Genomic DNA, 14,390 nt, shown 5'->3' with positions numbered 1-14,390 from the left:
GTGTGTTACGAAGATAAAAGACCGTTGTTGACATACAAGTAGCACGAGAGATATCCGAGAGACGGTGAAGGCATATAGGTCTAGAGAGATATAAGCATGAGTGATAGCTATATGAGACGAATATCTGGATTAAAGGGGATTGAAATATTTAAACTAGAAATCATGACATCGATAATATCATAACAAAAATTGGTCTATCAAACATGCATTTCATTTGAATTGGGGGACACGTGTAATGTTATATAGTTTTTCAATATTAGTGATCCATAGATTCTTTAATTCGAGACAATCCATGGTTTATATGCAATTAATGTCTAAATGGGATTACACTATATGTTTCATGTGTCAAACACATTGTACGTGTTTGAGAAGTTGAAAACCCCCGCATCAAACACACATTAATTGGAGACAGTTAGCGAGGAATGCATACATTGGATTTCAACATAAAGTGGTTTCAAATATTTGAAAATCCAAATTAAGATGGATCCAGCCTTATGAATCTGAGATCATGTCATTTGTAAACCATACTTATGTATAAAGGGTGTTCTGCTTTTAAAAGTATATTTAAAAAATAATGTATATAGATTTGTATTTGAATACAAAATGGATCCTGCCTAGAAAAATAATACAAAATGGATTCGAATTGAGTTGGCACGGTAAACGTGCACTCTTTTTCTGCAAAAAATTGAACGAAGCGGGGAAACTCGCAGTAACCGCCTGAAACCAAAATCAGTGAGATGGAAATTACTGCCTATCCCTGACACGAAAAGCCTATCGTCTCGATTTCTATAGGTTTTGATAGGGTAGGCTTGTAATTTCACTCAAACATGACATTACCGCCTCCGCCTCTCACCTCCCCGGATTCATACATGATGGGTGCCAAAACACAGTTTCTCCTTGGTTGAAATCGCCTCTCACCTCCACGATTCATACGGTTGGAGCCAAAACAAACTCTCCTCGGCCGAAATCTCCATCGGCAAATATTCAGTGTATGCGAGATTACCATCCTATCCCCAACCGACTAATATTGTTGTGATGTAAGAAATTTTAAACGGGGGCTAAGTTTGTAAATTTCCTTGCATTTGAGACAAGCGCGCCCTGAAGACACGGTTCCCCCTACCTCTCTCCCTCCATTTCCCCATTTGTACTCTGTGGGTGCCAAAACACCCTCTCCACCGCAGTCTCCTCCGTCCGCCACCCCATCCACCACCGTCCTCCTCCACCATGCCGGAGCTGATACCCCGATGTCGTCGTCCATTACAAGAGATCGACCTCTCTCATCCACGGCTTCAGACCAGGATACTTGCATCACGTCGTCCCGCTTCATCCACGCCGTCATCCACCTTGCCGAGGCCGCTCATACGACCCTCGCGTCCACCGCGCCGGGATATTTCCCTCGCCACCACCATATGCCCTCCTAGATATGCTCACACACCACTGACAGCCATCGCTACCACGGCACCCTCAACACCTCAACAGATGCTTACACGGTGCCACACCAAAGGCGGTACTCTTTCGTATCTGCTCAAGTTATTTATCTTAGCAAGAAAATAGATCGCCACTGCTTTACTGTGATTTCTTGTCCAACACTTAGAATCTTACTTGTTAGTTGAAACCAAACATTGCTTGCAAAGTTGTCTTTGTCCGGTTTGCACCTTCGGAGCTGCCATGGCACACTCACCACTATACTCGCAATGCTTATTGTTTTCCCCTTTTATATTCCACATTAGCTTAAATGACAGTCGACTGAATTTCAAATTGGGGTCAGTCCATTTTTGGGAGTTCGCTGGAGGGAAGGAAGGGGGTCGGCTGAGGGCTGCCCCATTATCTTTCTTAGGGTTTCGGGTGGGGACAGTGGTTGTGGGGGCTGTCGTCGGGCTATGGTGGGGCCTCGTCGGAGGCAAAACTCGAAGCGGGTGGGGGCGCGGTTAGCTAGAGGGATGGTCGGGGGTTGCGGAAGACCGGAGGTCGTGGGCGTTTCAGGGGCGGGGGCCGGTGGTTTGGTCGGTGGCCCGTGCAGTGGTCTGTAGGGGAAGAATAAGAGGTGAGGAAGAAGAAGGGTTAGGAGACATAGGATCTTCATCCAACCGCCTGAAATGGTCGACTGACCCAAATGAAGAAAGTCAGGCGACTTGCATGTAGACATTCCTATATATTCAGTACCATCATCGCAGGTGCTTCGAGATGTACATGCAAGCAGTGCTCCTCAACCCATCAAGCTAAACAACATGCCACTCATAATTCCAAACTTAGTTGCTCAAACATGAATCTGATATAATACTGGCATGTACTAAAACATGGAATGTTTAATTCGTCAACTAATGTTCCTACTTTACTTTTGAAAAGCACATGCGCCACATATCGAGGGACAATAGGGAGTTGTGTTCTTTATGCGCTCTGGTTCATCATGTGTGGGCAACCAACAGTTATTATCCAAAATCTGCTTGCTCTTCTTTAGCATGATCCTCTTCTGTTCTTATTTTATAAGTACTCTCTCTGTTCCTAAATATAAGTCTTTGTAGAGATTCCTACATGGACTACATATGGAGCAAAATGAGTGAATGTACACTTTAAAATGTATCTATATACATCTGTATGTGATCCATAGTGTAATCTCTACAAAGACTTGTATTTAGGAACAAAGGGAGTATAATAGTAGTACAGTATGTTCCTTGTAGTGAAGAGGAGCAGGGACATTTCCAATGTACAGGTCTATTCGGTCGCTTGTCATGGACTCTTTCAACTCTTCGTGTTGGTCTTCATGTCGCTTGTCATGGACGCTTTCAACTCTTAGTATTCGGTCGTATGTGTCGCCTTTTAGAGTAAGACTGATAGTAATAGTACTATGCCTTCAGTTGTAGAGAGCTGGTACCCGGAGCCTTTCTAGCCGCACCAGCAATACTAGCACATAGTTTCCAGCAAGTTCCACTTTCCTGATTTTACTCCTGATGCTTAGGGTTTTCCCATTATATCTACACTATGATCAGCGTAGGTGCTTTGTGTCCTACTAGCAGCAGTCCACCTTTTAAAGCTAAATAACACACCAATCATATGTCCTAAGCTTCTTCAAATATGAGTGTGATATGATACTTACATTAGATAATAGACACACATTTAATTGGTTAGCTAATGCTCCCACTTGAGTTTCCAAATGCATGTGACCACATATATAGAGAGACATCATGGAATGTCATTTCTTTTGGTCCTCTGATTCATCATGGGTGGGTAACCAACATTGTATAGAAAGAAGGGGAATCTCAATAATATGGTTCCCCTTATGTTCTTTAACATGTTCCTCTTCTATTCTTCTTTAGTAAGTACAGTATGTTCCTTGTCAGGAAGGGGAGCAGGGACATCTACAATCGACAGCTCTATTGGAACGCTTCTGCTACATGATTTCATCACTTCGAGTTGGTCTGCCATAATATCATGGAAATGGTGGGAGCCGTGCGGTCTTTGATAGACTAGACTAATAGTAACAGCAGTGCGCCTTCAGATGAATTGAGTCGGCGTGTAGGTGATCGATAGGCTGCATATTAGTAGCGGCAATACAACCCTGTATTTTCCAGCCAAATCTGCTTTTCCGATTTATTTATGGTGGTTATGGTGTACCACTTTTATCTACACTACAATCTGCCTAGTGGTTGTGCGCTCTCGTTATCATGGTTTGGCAATAAACTTTCTATACAGTATATTATGAACCTATCATATGCCAACTATCCTTACATCTGGAGCTCCCAACAGGGAGCCTATTTTTTGTGTAGTTGTGCTAGATTATATTAATCTACTCACCATATTACAGCACACATGGGCTCTCTCATCACAATCTAGTTATAGCACACAAGGGTTTACAAGGAGCCCCTATTATATTATAATATCATCTGCATTACAAAGATAATCTCACTAATATTTATGTTTACATGCTTCTCAGATATTGTACATAATCACAATGAATATAAGAATACGCACATCAGAAGAATATTGCGGAACAATTCAACGGTAACAAACTTGGCATCAAGGCATTGAGGTCCATTGTGGATGCAATGAAACCCACATGCTCCCAACCTATAGATTCGTATTCAGAATATGACCCTAATGACTATTCTAAGCCAAGGAGTCAAAGACAGATGGCCAATCCTATGTTGGGGAACGTTGCATGGGAAACAAAAAAAATCCTACGCTCACCAAGATCCAATCTAGCGGATGACCATCTACGAGAGGAGAGATTGGATCTACATACCCTTGTAGATCGCTAAGCAGAAGTGTTAAGAAATGCGGTTGATGTAGTCAAACGTCTTCGTGATCCAATCACGTTCCGTCCCATGAACTATCGATCCAAGTGCCGAACGGACGGCACCTCCGCGTTCAACACACGTACGGCTTGATGATGCCTTCACCTCCTCAATCCAGCGAGCGATGGTGAAGTAGTAGCTCGAGTCCTCCGGCAACACGATGGCATGGTGGCGGTGGTGGTGGTGGAGTTTTAGTAGAGCTTCGCTAAGCACTACGGAGAGGAAGAGGGATGCGAGGGAGTGGAGAGGCAGCGCCGTGGCGTAGAGATGTGCTCAAGGGTGCGGCTGACCTCTCTCTACCTATCTATATATAGGGGGAAGGGAGGAGGAGGGGCCCCCTAGATCCCATCTAGGGGGCAGTGGCCATAGGGGGAAACCCTAGAAGGGTTTTGGGCGCCTCCCACCCCAGGGAGCCTTGGCCCCCAAGGCAAAAGGGATGGCTGCCCTAGGGGGGCGCCCCCACCCCTTTTGTTTACGTGGGAAAGGGTGAGGGGGCGCACAACCCCTTAGTGGGCTGGTTTTCCCCATCCCCTTGGCCCATGAGGCCCCTAACACTTGTTGGGGCCCCCACGAAACCCCTTTCAATCATGCTGGCCATCACCCGGTACCCCCAGAACAATTCCGTACTCCAATACCCTTCGTCCAATATATCAACCTTCACCTCCGGACCATTCCGGAGTTCCTCATCACATCCGGGATCTCATCCGGGACTCTGAACAACCTTCGGTAACCACCATAATGACTCAACTATACTTATATCATCACCAAACGTTAAGTGTGTAGACCCCGCGGGTTCGAGAACTATGCAGACATGACCGAGACACCTCTACGGTCGATAACCAATAACGGGACTTGGATGCCCATATTGGTTCCTACATATTATATGAAGATCTTATTGGTCAAACTTCGACGTCAAGGATTTAGCTAATCTCGTATGCAGTTCGCTTTGTCTATCGGTATGTTACTTGCCCGAGATTCGATCGTCGGTATCTCCATACCTAGTTCAATCTCGTTACCGGCAAGTCTCTTTACTCGTTCCGTAATACAAGATCCCATAACTAACTCCTTAGTCACATTGCTTGCAAGCTTCTTGTGATGTTGTATTACCGAGAGGGCCCAGAGATACCTCTCCATCATACGGAGTGACAAATCCCAGTTTTGATCCATGCCAACTCAATAGACACCCTCAGAGATACCTGTAGAGCACCTTTATAGTCACCCAGTTACGTTGCGACATTTGGTACACACAAGGTACTCCTCTGGTGTCAATGAGTTGCATGATCTCATGGTCATAGGAACATATACTTGACATGCAAAAAACGATAGCAATAAACTTGACACGATCATATGCTATGTTTATAGTTTGGGTCTTGTCCATCACATCATTCCCCTAATGATGTGATCTCGTTATCAAATGACAACGCATGTCTATGGCTAGGAAACCATAGCCATCTTTGATCAACGAGCTAGTCCGGTAGAGGCTGACTAGGGACATCTTGTTGTCTATGTATCCACACATGTATTTGAGTTTCTGATCTATACAATTCTAGAATGGATAATAAACGATTATCATGAACAAGGAAATATGATAATAACCAATTTATTATTGCCTCTAGGGCATATTTCCAACAGTCTCCCACTTGCACTAGAGTCAATAATCTAGTTCACATCACCATGTGATTAACACTCATAGTTCACATCGCCATGTGTCTAACACCCAAAGAGTTTACTAGAGTCAATAATCTAGTTCACATCACCATGTGATTAACACTCAATGAGTTCTAGGGTTTGATCATGTTATGCTTGTGAGAGAGGTTTTAGTCAACAGGTCTTCAACATTCAAATCCGCATGTACTTCGCGAATCTCTATGTCATATTGTAGATGCTGCTACCACGCTCCACTTGGAGCTATTCCAAATGGTTGCTCCACTCTATGTATCCGGTTTGCTACTGAGACTCATCCGGATTGGTGTTAAAGCTTGCATCGATGTAACCCTTTACGCCGAACTCTTTATCACCTCCATAACCGAGAAACATTTACTTATTCCTTTAAGGAAAATTTTGATCGTTGTCCAGTGATCCACTCTTGGATCACTCTTGTACCCCCTTGCCAGACACGGGGCAAGGCACACATTAGGTGTGGTACACAACATGTCATACCGTATAGAGCCTATGGCTGAGGCATAGGGGACGACTTCCGTCCTTTCTCTTTCTTCTGCCATGGTTGATCTTTGAGTCTTACTCAACTTCACACCTTACAACTCAAGCAAGAACTCCTTTGTCTGATCCATTTTGAACTCCTTCAAAATCATGTCAAGGTATGTGCTCTGTGAAAATCTTATCACGCGTCTTGATCTATCTCTATAGATCTTGTTGCCCAATATGTAAGCAGCTTTACCCAGGTCTTCCTTTGAAAAACTCATTTCAAACAACCCTTTATGCTTTTCAGAAATTCTACATAATTTCCGATCAACAATATGTGATCCACATATAGTTAACAGAAATGTTGTGGTGCTCCCACTCACTTTTTTGGTAAATACAAGTTTCTTGCCAACTTTGTACAAACCTAAAAGCTTTGATCACCTCATCAAAGCGTATGTTCCAACTCCGAGATGCTTGCTCCAATCCATAGAAGGATCGCTGGAGCTTGCATACCTTTTAGCATCCTTAGGATCGACAAAACCATCTGGTTGTATCACATACAACCTGTCCTCATGGAAACCGTCAAGGAAACTTTGTTTTGACATCCATCTGCCAGTTTTCGTAATTAAAAATGCAGAACGGCTAACATATTCCAACAGACTTTAGCATCTCTATGAGTAAGAAACTCTCATAATAGTCAAATCCTTGAACTTGTCAGAAACTTCTTTGCAACAAGTCGAGCTTCATAAATGGTGACATTACCATCACCGTCTGTCTTCTTCTTAAAGATCCATTTATTCTCAATTGTTTTGCCGATCATCGGGCAAGTCCACCAAAGTCCATACTTTGTTCTCATGCGTGGATCCTATCTCAGATTTCATGGCTCCTAGCCATTTGTTGGAATCCGGACCCACCATCACTTCTCCATAGGGTTCACCATTGTCGAACAACATGACCTTTAAGATAGGGTTACCGTACCACTCAGAAGTTGTAGGTACCCTTGTCGACCTACGATGTTCGACAATAACTTGATCCGAAGCTTCATGATCATCATCATTAGCTTCCTCTTCAACTAACGTAGGTGTGCCGCAGAAACATCTTTATGTGCTGCGCTATTCTCTGGTTGATGTAAAGGTTCAACAACCTCATCAAGTTCTATCTTCCTCCCACTCAATTCTTTCGAGAGAAATTCTTTCTCGAGAAAGGACCCATTCTTAGTGACAAACACTTTGCCCTCGGATCTGAGATAGAAGGTATACCCAACCATCTATTTTGGGTATCCTATGAAGATGCATTTGTCCGCTTTGGGTTTGAGCTTTTCCGGCGGAAGTCTTTTGACATAAGCATCGCAACCCCAAACCTTAAGAAATGACAACTTAGGTTTCTTGCCAAACCACAGTTCATACGGTGTTGTCTCCATGGACTTAGATGGTGCCTTATTTAAAGTGAATGTAGTTGTCTCTAATGCATAACCCCAAAACGATAGTGTTAGATCGGCAAGAGACATCATAGGACGCACCATATCCAATAAGGTACGATTATGATGTTAAGACACACCATTACGCTGTGGTGTTCCAGGTGGCGTCAACTGTGAAACAATTCCACATTGTCTTAAGTGATTGCCAAACTCATAACTCAGATATTCTCCCGCTCGATTGGATCGTAGGAATTTAATCTTCTTGTTAGGATGATTCTCAACTTCACTCTGAAATTGCTTGAACTTTTCAAACGTTTCAGACTTATGCTTTATTAAGTAAATATACCCATATCTACACAAATCATCGGTGAAGGTGAGGAAAATAACGATATCCACTACACGCGTCAACACTCATCGGACCACACACATCAACATGTATGATTTACAACAAGTCATTTGCCCATTCCATTGTTCCGGAAAACGGGGTTTTAGTCATCTTGACAATGAGGCATGGTTCACATGTGTCAAGTGATTCAAAATCAAGTGACTCCAAAAGTCCATCAGCATGGAGTTTCTTCATGCGATTCACACCAATATGACTTAAGCAGCAATGCCACAAGTATGTGGTACTATCATTATTAACTTCGCATCTTTTGGCATCAATATTATGAACATGTGTATCACTACGATCGAGATTCAATAAACCATTCACATTGGGTGCATGGCCATAGAAGGTATTATTCATGTAAACAGAATAACCATTATTCTCTAACTTAAATGAATAACTGCATTACAACAAACACGATCTCATCATGTTCATGCTCAACACATGCACCAAATAACATTTATCTAGGTTTAACACTAATCCTGAAGGTAGAGGGAGCATGAGATGGTGATCACATAAACCTTGGAAACACTTCCAACACACATTGTAACCTCGCCCTTAGCTAGTTTCTATTTATTCCGCGGCTTTTGTTTCGAGTTACCAATATTAGCAACTGAACCAGTATCTAATACCCAGGTGCTACTAGGAGTGCTAGTAAGGAACACATCAATAACACGTATATCAAATATACTTTTGTTGAAGTTGCCAACCTTTCTATCTAGCAAGTATTTGGGACAGTTCCGCTATCAGTGACCATTCCTCTTACAATAGAAGCACTTAGTCTCGGGTTTGGGTTCAACCTTGGGTTTCTTCACTTTTTTTTTACAATGAAAACAGCAGGAGAGTCTCCTACTGTTGCTTTTATTGAATGTTAACCGAGGGTTAACATAGTAATATCAGAGGGGGTTGCATATGGTATTACATGATGGAGTGGGTCCAACCACTTTGGGTGGTACCCTAGAAAGAAAAGGAGTAGACAAAATCAACTACAGAGAAGAGTGTGTAACTGTTGTGAGAGACTCCTTATACCCTTCCAAAAAGGTCAAGTTTTGAGAGATTATTCTAAAGCCCAAAATCACAAAATCTTCTTTAAGGTTCCTAAGCCAGCAAAAATGTGTGGCCACCTCCCCTTCAAATACCACTATGTTTCTCTATTTACATATGTTCCAGGATACTAAGGTGACAACTTGTTTAAACATAGGCCTCTGCCAGCTTGCTTTGGCTTGATCATGTCTTGCTTGCACATCCAGCTGACTGCCCCAGTTAATACCAAATATCTCCCAACATCTAGTGGTAAAGGGGAATTCATAGAAGAGGTGGTTGTTTGTTTCTAGAACTCCTAGATCACAAAGAGGACAACCTTGATCATCACCAATGTTGAAGTGCCGTCTGTGTAACATATCTCTGGTGTTTACTTTGTCTAGGAGCATGAGCTACACAAACACCTTGTGCCTCATGATGCATTTTGACTTCCAGATTGAGGTAAGAACCTGCGGTGCCACCACATACCTGAACATGAAATCATAATTTTTTTTGGCTTGTAGCTTGTGTCCCCCAACATAGGATCCATTCATCAGTGGCCATTAGTTCTAGATTTATTCCTGTCATCATTGCATGTAGATCATCCATTTCTGCCCTGGCTTCTAGTGATAATGGCAGCATAAAGTTCTGCTCCGGCGATCTGTTGTTGTATAATTGCGCCAATGAAATATCCTCATTGTTAGCAAACGAGAACAAGTGCTCGTGTGTGCTCATTAGAGGCCGGTCATCTAGCCAAACATCTTTCCACAGAAGAATTGTGTCCCCCACAGCTGGAATACAAGTGGTAATCCCATGATACGCGTCCATCAACGAGAACACATCCCGCCACCAGAAAGATCCACAATTAGGGTTTGCATGTGGAGGGGTTTCGTCAGAGTAGTAAGCATCCCATAATATCATCACCCATGGAGTATCGTGTTTATGTATGAACTTGTGGAGATACTTGATCAGCAGGGCGTTATTCTGAATTTGTAGGTTCATGACTCCGAGCCCCCCTTTCTTCTTAGGGCGGCAAACTAGATCCCATGCAGCAAGTGAATGAGTTTTGGCATCTCTGTCAATTTCCTTTCTCCACAAACAGTGTCTTTCTTGCTCTGTCAAAGATCTCTATCAGCTTAAGAGGTAGTTTTAGAACACACATGGAAAATGAGAGCAATGAAGAGAGCGCTGAGTTGATAAGCTTCACATGTTCACCATAACACAACCAACTGGCAGTTCCACTCAATCTTCTTTCGATTATGTCCACTAATGGCATCAAGTATTTTACGGTGGGTCTAGTCGTTCCTAGCGGCAAGCCAAGGTACGTGAAAGGCATTACTCCAGCCTGACAGCCCAGCGTAGTGGTTAAGTCCGAGACCTTTTGGGCCTCAACATTGATTGGCATTAATTGGGATTTGGAATAATTAATATTCAGACTAGTAGCCCGGGCATAAGAATCTAGGATCGCCTTAATTGTCTCAAGTTCCTCATGGTTGGCTGATAGAACAATTAAAGTGTCATCGGCGTATTGGATAACTGGGAAGTTTTCCGATGCAGGCTGATTAATAGACAAATTGATCAACCCTTCGGACCAGGCTTTATTAATCAGTGACTGGAGAAGATCTGCTGCCAATACAAATAATAAGGGTGATATCGGATCCCCTTGTCTCACTCCTCATTTACATTTGAATTCCGTGCTAGGTATTCTGTTACGAAGAATTGACGAGGAACCCGAGTCTAGCAGCATCTTGATCCACATGCACCATCTGTCATTGAATCCCTTGCATTTAAGCATGTTCAAAATGAATTCATGCTCCATCGTGTCGAAAGCTTTTTTGAAGTCTAGTTTCAAAATGACAATCTCATTGCCAGAATGTTTGCATTGATGAAGGTATTCAAAGGCCCAGCCGAGACAATCTTGTATTGCCCTAGTCTTGATAAAGCCATATTGGTTACGATGAACTACTTTTAGTATCCAATGTTGAAGTATTTTAGCTAAGATCTTTGTGATGACTTTGAGCACATAGTTCAATAAGGATATCAGTCTATAATCGTTCACCGTTTCAGGAGTCATTTTCTTCGGGATCAAGGTAATTAGAGATGTGTTCAAACAATTCAGGTTAATTTTACCTTCCCGGAAGTCCCGACAAAGTTGATAAAAATCTTCTTTTATAATGTCCCAGCACACTTTTAAAAACAGACCATTAAATCCATCCGGCCCTGGCGCTCGATCAGCTGGGATAATTTTAATAACATGATCTATCTCCTCCTTGGTGAAAGGAACTGAAAGTTCCTCCAGTGCTTGGCATTTTTGCACTAGCTCAAATAGTTCAAAGTCATAATCTAGTAGATTAGAAACTCCCATTCTTTTTTTAAAACAGTCATAGAATGCAGCCGCCTTTTCATCATGATTTTCAATGGGACGACCATTAGGCAATAGCAAGTTTGCGATGGAGTTTCTGCACAACGGGCTTGTGATTCATGAAGTTTCCCTTCTTGCCCTTGCCCATCTTGAAACTAGTTGTCTTGTTAGCCATCAACACTTGATTTTCCTTCTTGATTTCTACCTTCGCGGCCTTAAGCACCATGAACAGCTCCGGGATCATCTCCATCCCTTGCATGTTATAGTTCATCACGAAGCTCTAGTAGCTTGGTGATGGTGACTGGAGAACTCTATCAATCACTATCTAACTCCCACTTGATTCAAGTGATTATAGCACCCAGACATTTTGAGCACATGCTCACTGGCTGAGCTATTCTCCTCCATCTTGTAGGCAAAGAACTTGTCAGAGGTCTCATACCTCTCAACATGGGCATGAGCCTTAAATACCAATTTCAACTCTTGGAACATCTCATATGTTCCATGGCGTTCAAAATGCCTTTGGAGCCCCGACTCTAAGTCGTAAAGCATGGCACACCAAACTATCAAGTACTCATCAAAACGTGTCTGTCATATGTTCACAACATCCATAGACGATGCTAGAGGGGTTGGCACACTGAGCGGTTCATCATGGACATAAGCCTTCTGTGTGGCAGTGAGGACAATCCTCAGACTACGGCCCTAGTCCGCATAATTTCTTACAATACCTTTCAACTTAGTCTTTCCCTAGGAACGTATTAAAATAGGGAGCTACAACATAATTTGCAAAGACAACTTAGACTATTGTTCATGATAATGAGTTCAATTAATCGTATTACCTAAGAACTAAGAACTCCCACTCAAATCAACATCCCTCTGGTTGTCCGAGTGTAACACAATCCAAATTCACCAACCCAAGTATGATCATCATGTGGGATGAGGTGGTTTCAATGGTGAAAATCTCTATGTTGATCATATCTACTATATGACTTGTGTTCGACCTTTCGTCTCTTGTGTTCCGAGGCCATGTCTGTACATGCTAGGCTCGTCAAGTTTAACCCAAGTGTTCTGCATGTGCAAAACTGGCTTGCACCCATTGTATGCGAACGTAGATTCTATCACACCCGATCATCATGTGGTGCTTCGAAATGATGAACTCTCGCAACGGTGCACACTTGGGGAGAACACAATTTTATCTTGAAATTTTAGTGAGGGATCACCTTATAATGCTACTGTCATCCTAAGAAAAATAAGATGCATAAAAGTATTAACATCACATGCAAATCATAAGTGACATGATATGGCCATCAACTTGTGCTTTTGATCTCCATCCACAAACCACCGGCATGATCTCCATCGTCACCGGCATGACACCATGATCTCCATCATCGTGCCACCATCGGGGTTGTCACGCCAACCATGCTTCTACTACTATTGCTACCACTTAGCGATAAAGTAAAGCATTACATAGCGCTTAATGATTGACACGCAGGTCATACAATAATTAAGGACAACCCTATGGCTCCTTCCGGTTGCCGTATTCAACGACATGCAAGTCGTGATAAACTATTACAAAACATGATCATCTCATACGTCAAATATATGTCATCATGTATTTGGCCATATCATATCACAACATACCCAGCAAAAACAAGTTAGACGTCCTCTAATTATTGTTGCATGTTTTACGTGGCTGCTATGGGTATCTAGAAAGAACGATTCTTACCTACGCAAAGCCACAAGGTGATATGCAAGTTGCTATTTAACCTTCTACAAGGACCGCCTTTGTCAAATCCGAATCAACTAAGGTGGGAGAGACAGACACCCGCCAGCCATCTTTATGCAACAAAGTCACAGGTCTGTCGATGGAACCGGTCTCATGTACGTGGACATGTAAAGTTGGTCTGGGCCGCTTCATCCCACAATACCGTCGAATCAAGAAAAGACCAAGGAAGGAAGCAATCTGAATATCAACGCCCACAAACTCCTTTGGGTTCTACTCATGATGTCATCTACGCATAGACCTAGCTCATGATGCCACTGTTGGGGAACGTTGCATGGGAAACAAAAAATTTCTTACGTTCACCAAGATACAATCTAGGAGATGACCATCTACAAGAGGAGAGATTGGATCTACATACCCTTGTAGATCGCTAAGCGGAAGTGTTAAGAAACGCGGTTGATGTAGTCGAACGTCTTCGTGATCCAATCACGATCCCTCCCGCGAACTCCCGATCCAAGTGTCGAACGGACGACACCTTCGGGTTCAACACACGTACGGCTTGATGATGCCTTCACCTCCTCGATCCAGCGAGTGATGGTGAAGTAGTAGCTCGAGTCCTCGGCAGCACGACGATGTGGTGGCGGAATCTCGGCAGAGCTTCGCTAAGCACTATAGACAGGATGAGGGATGCGAGGGAGAGGAGAGGCAACACTGTGGCGTAGATATGTGCTCAAGGGTGCGGATGCCCTCTCTCTACCTCTCTATATATAGGGGGAAGGGAGGAGGAGGGGTGCCCTAGATCTCATATAGGGTGCGGCGGCCACAAGGGGAGATCCTAGATGGGTTTCACGCCCCTCCCACCCCCGGGAGCCTTGGCCCCCAAGGCAAAAGGGATGGCTGCCCTAGGGGCACTCCACCCCTTCTGGTTATGTGGGAAAGGGTGAGGAGGGCGCACAGCCCCTTAGTGGGCTGGTTTGCCCCCTCCCCTTGGCCCATGAGGCCCCCCAACACTTCCCCCCCCCCCAAACCCCTTTTAGTCATGTTGGCCATCA

This window comes from Triticum aestivum, chromosome 5A (genome assembly GCF_018294505.1).
Source record: "Triticum aestivum cultivar Chinese Spring chromosome 5A, IWGSC CS RefSeq v2.1, whole genome shotgun sequence".
NCBI classification, from domain to species: domain Eukaryota; kingdom Viridiplantae; phylum Streptophyta; class Magnoliopsida; order Poales; family Poaceae; genus Triticum; species Triticum aestivum.
This window is presented reverse-complemented; position numbering follows the sequence as displayed.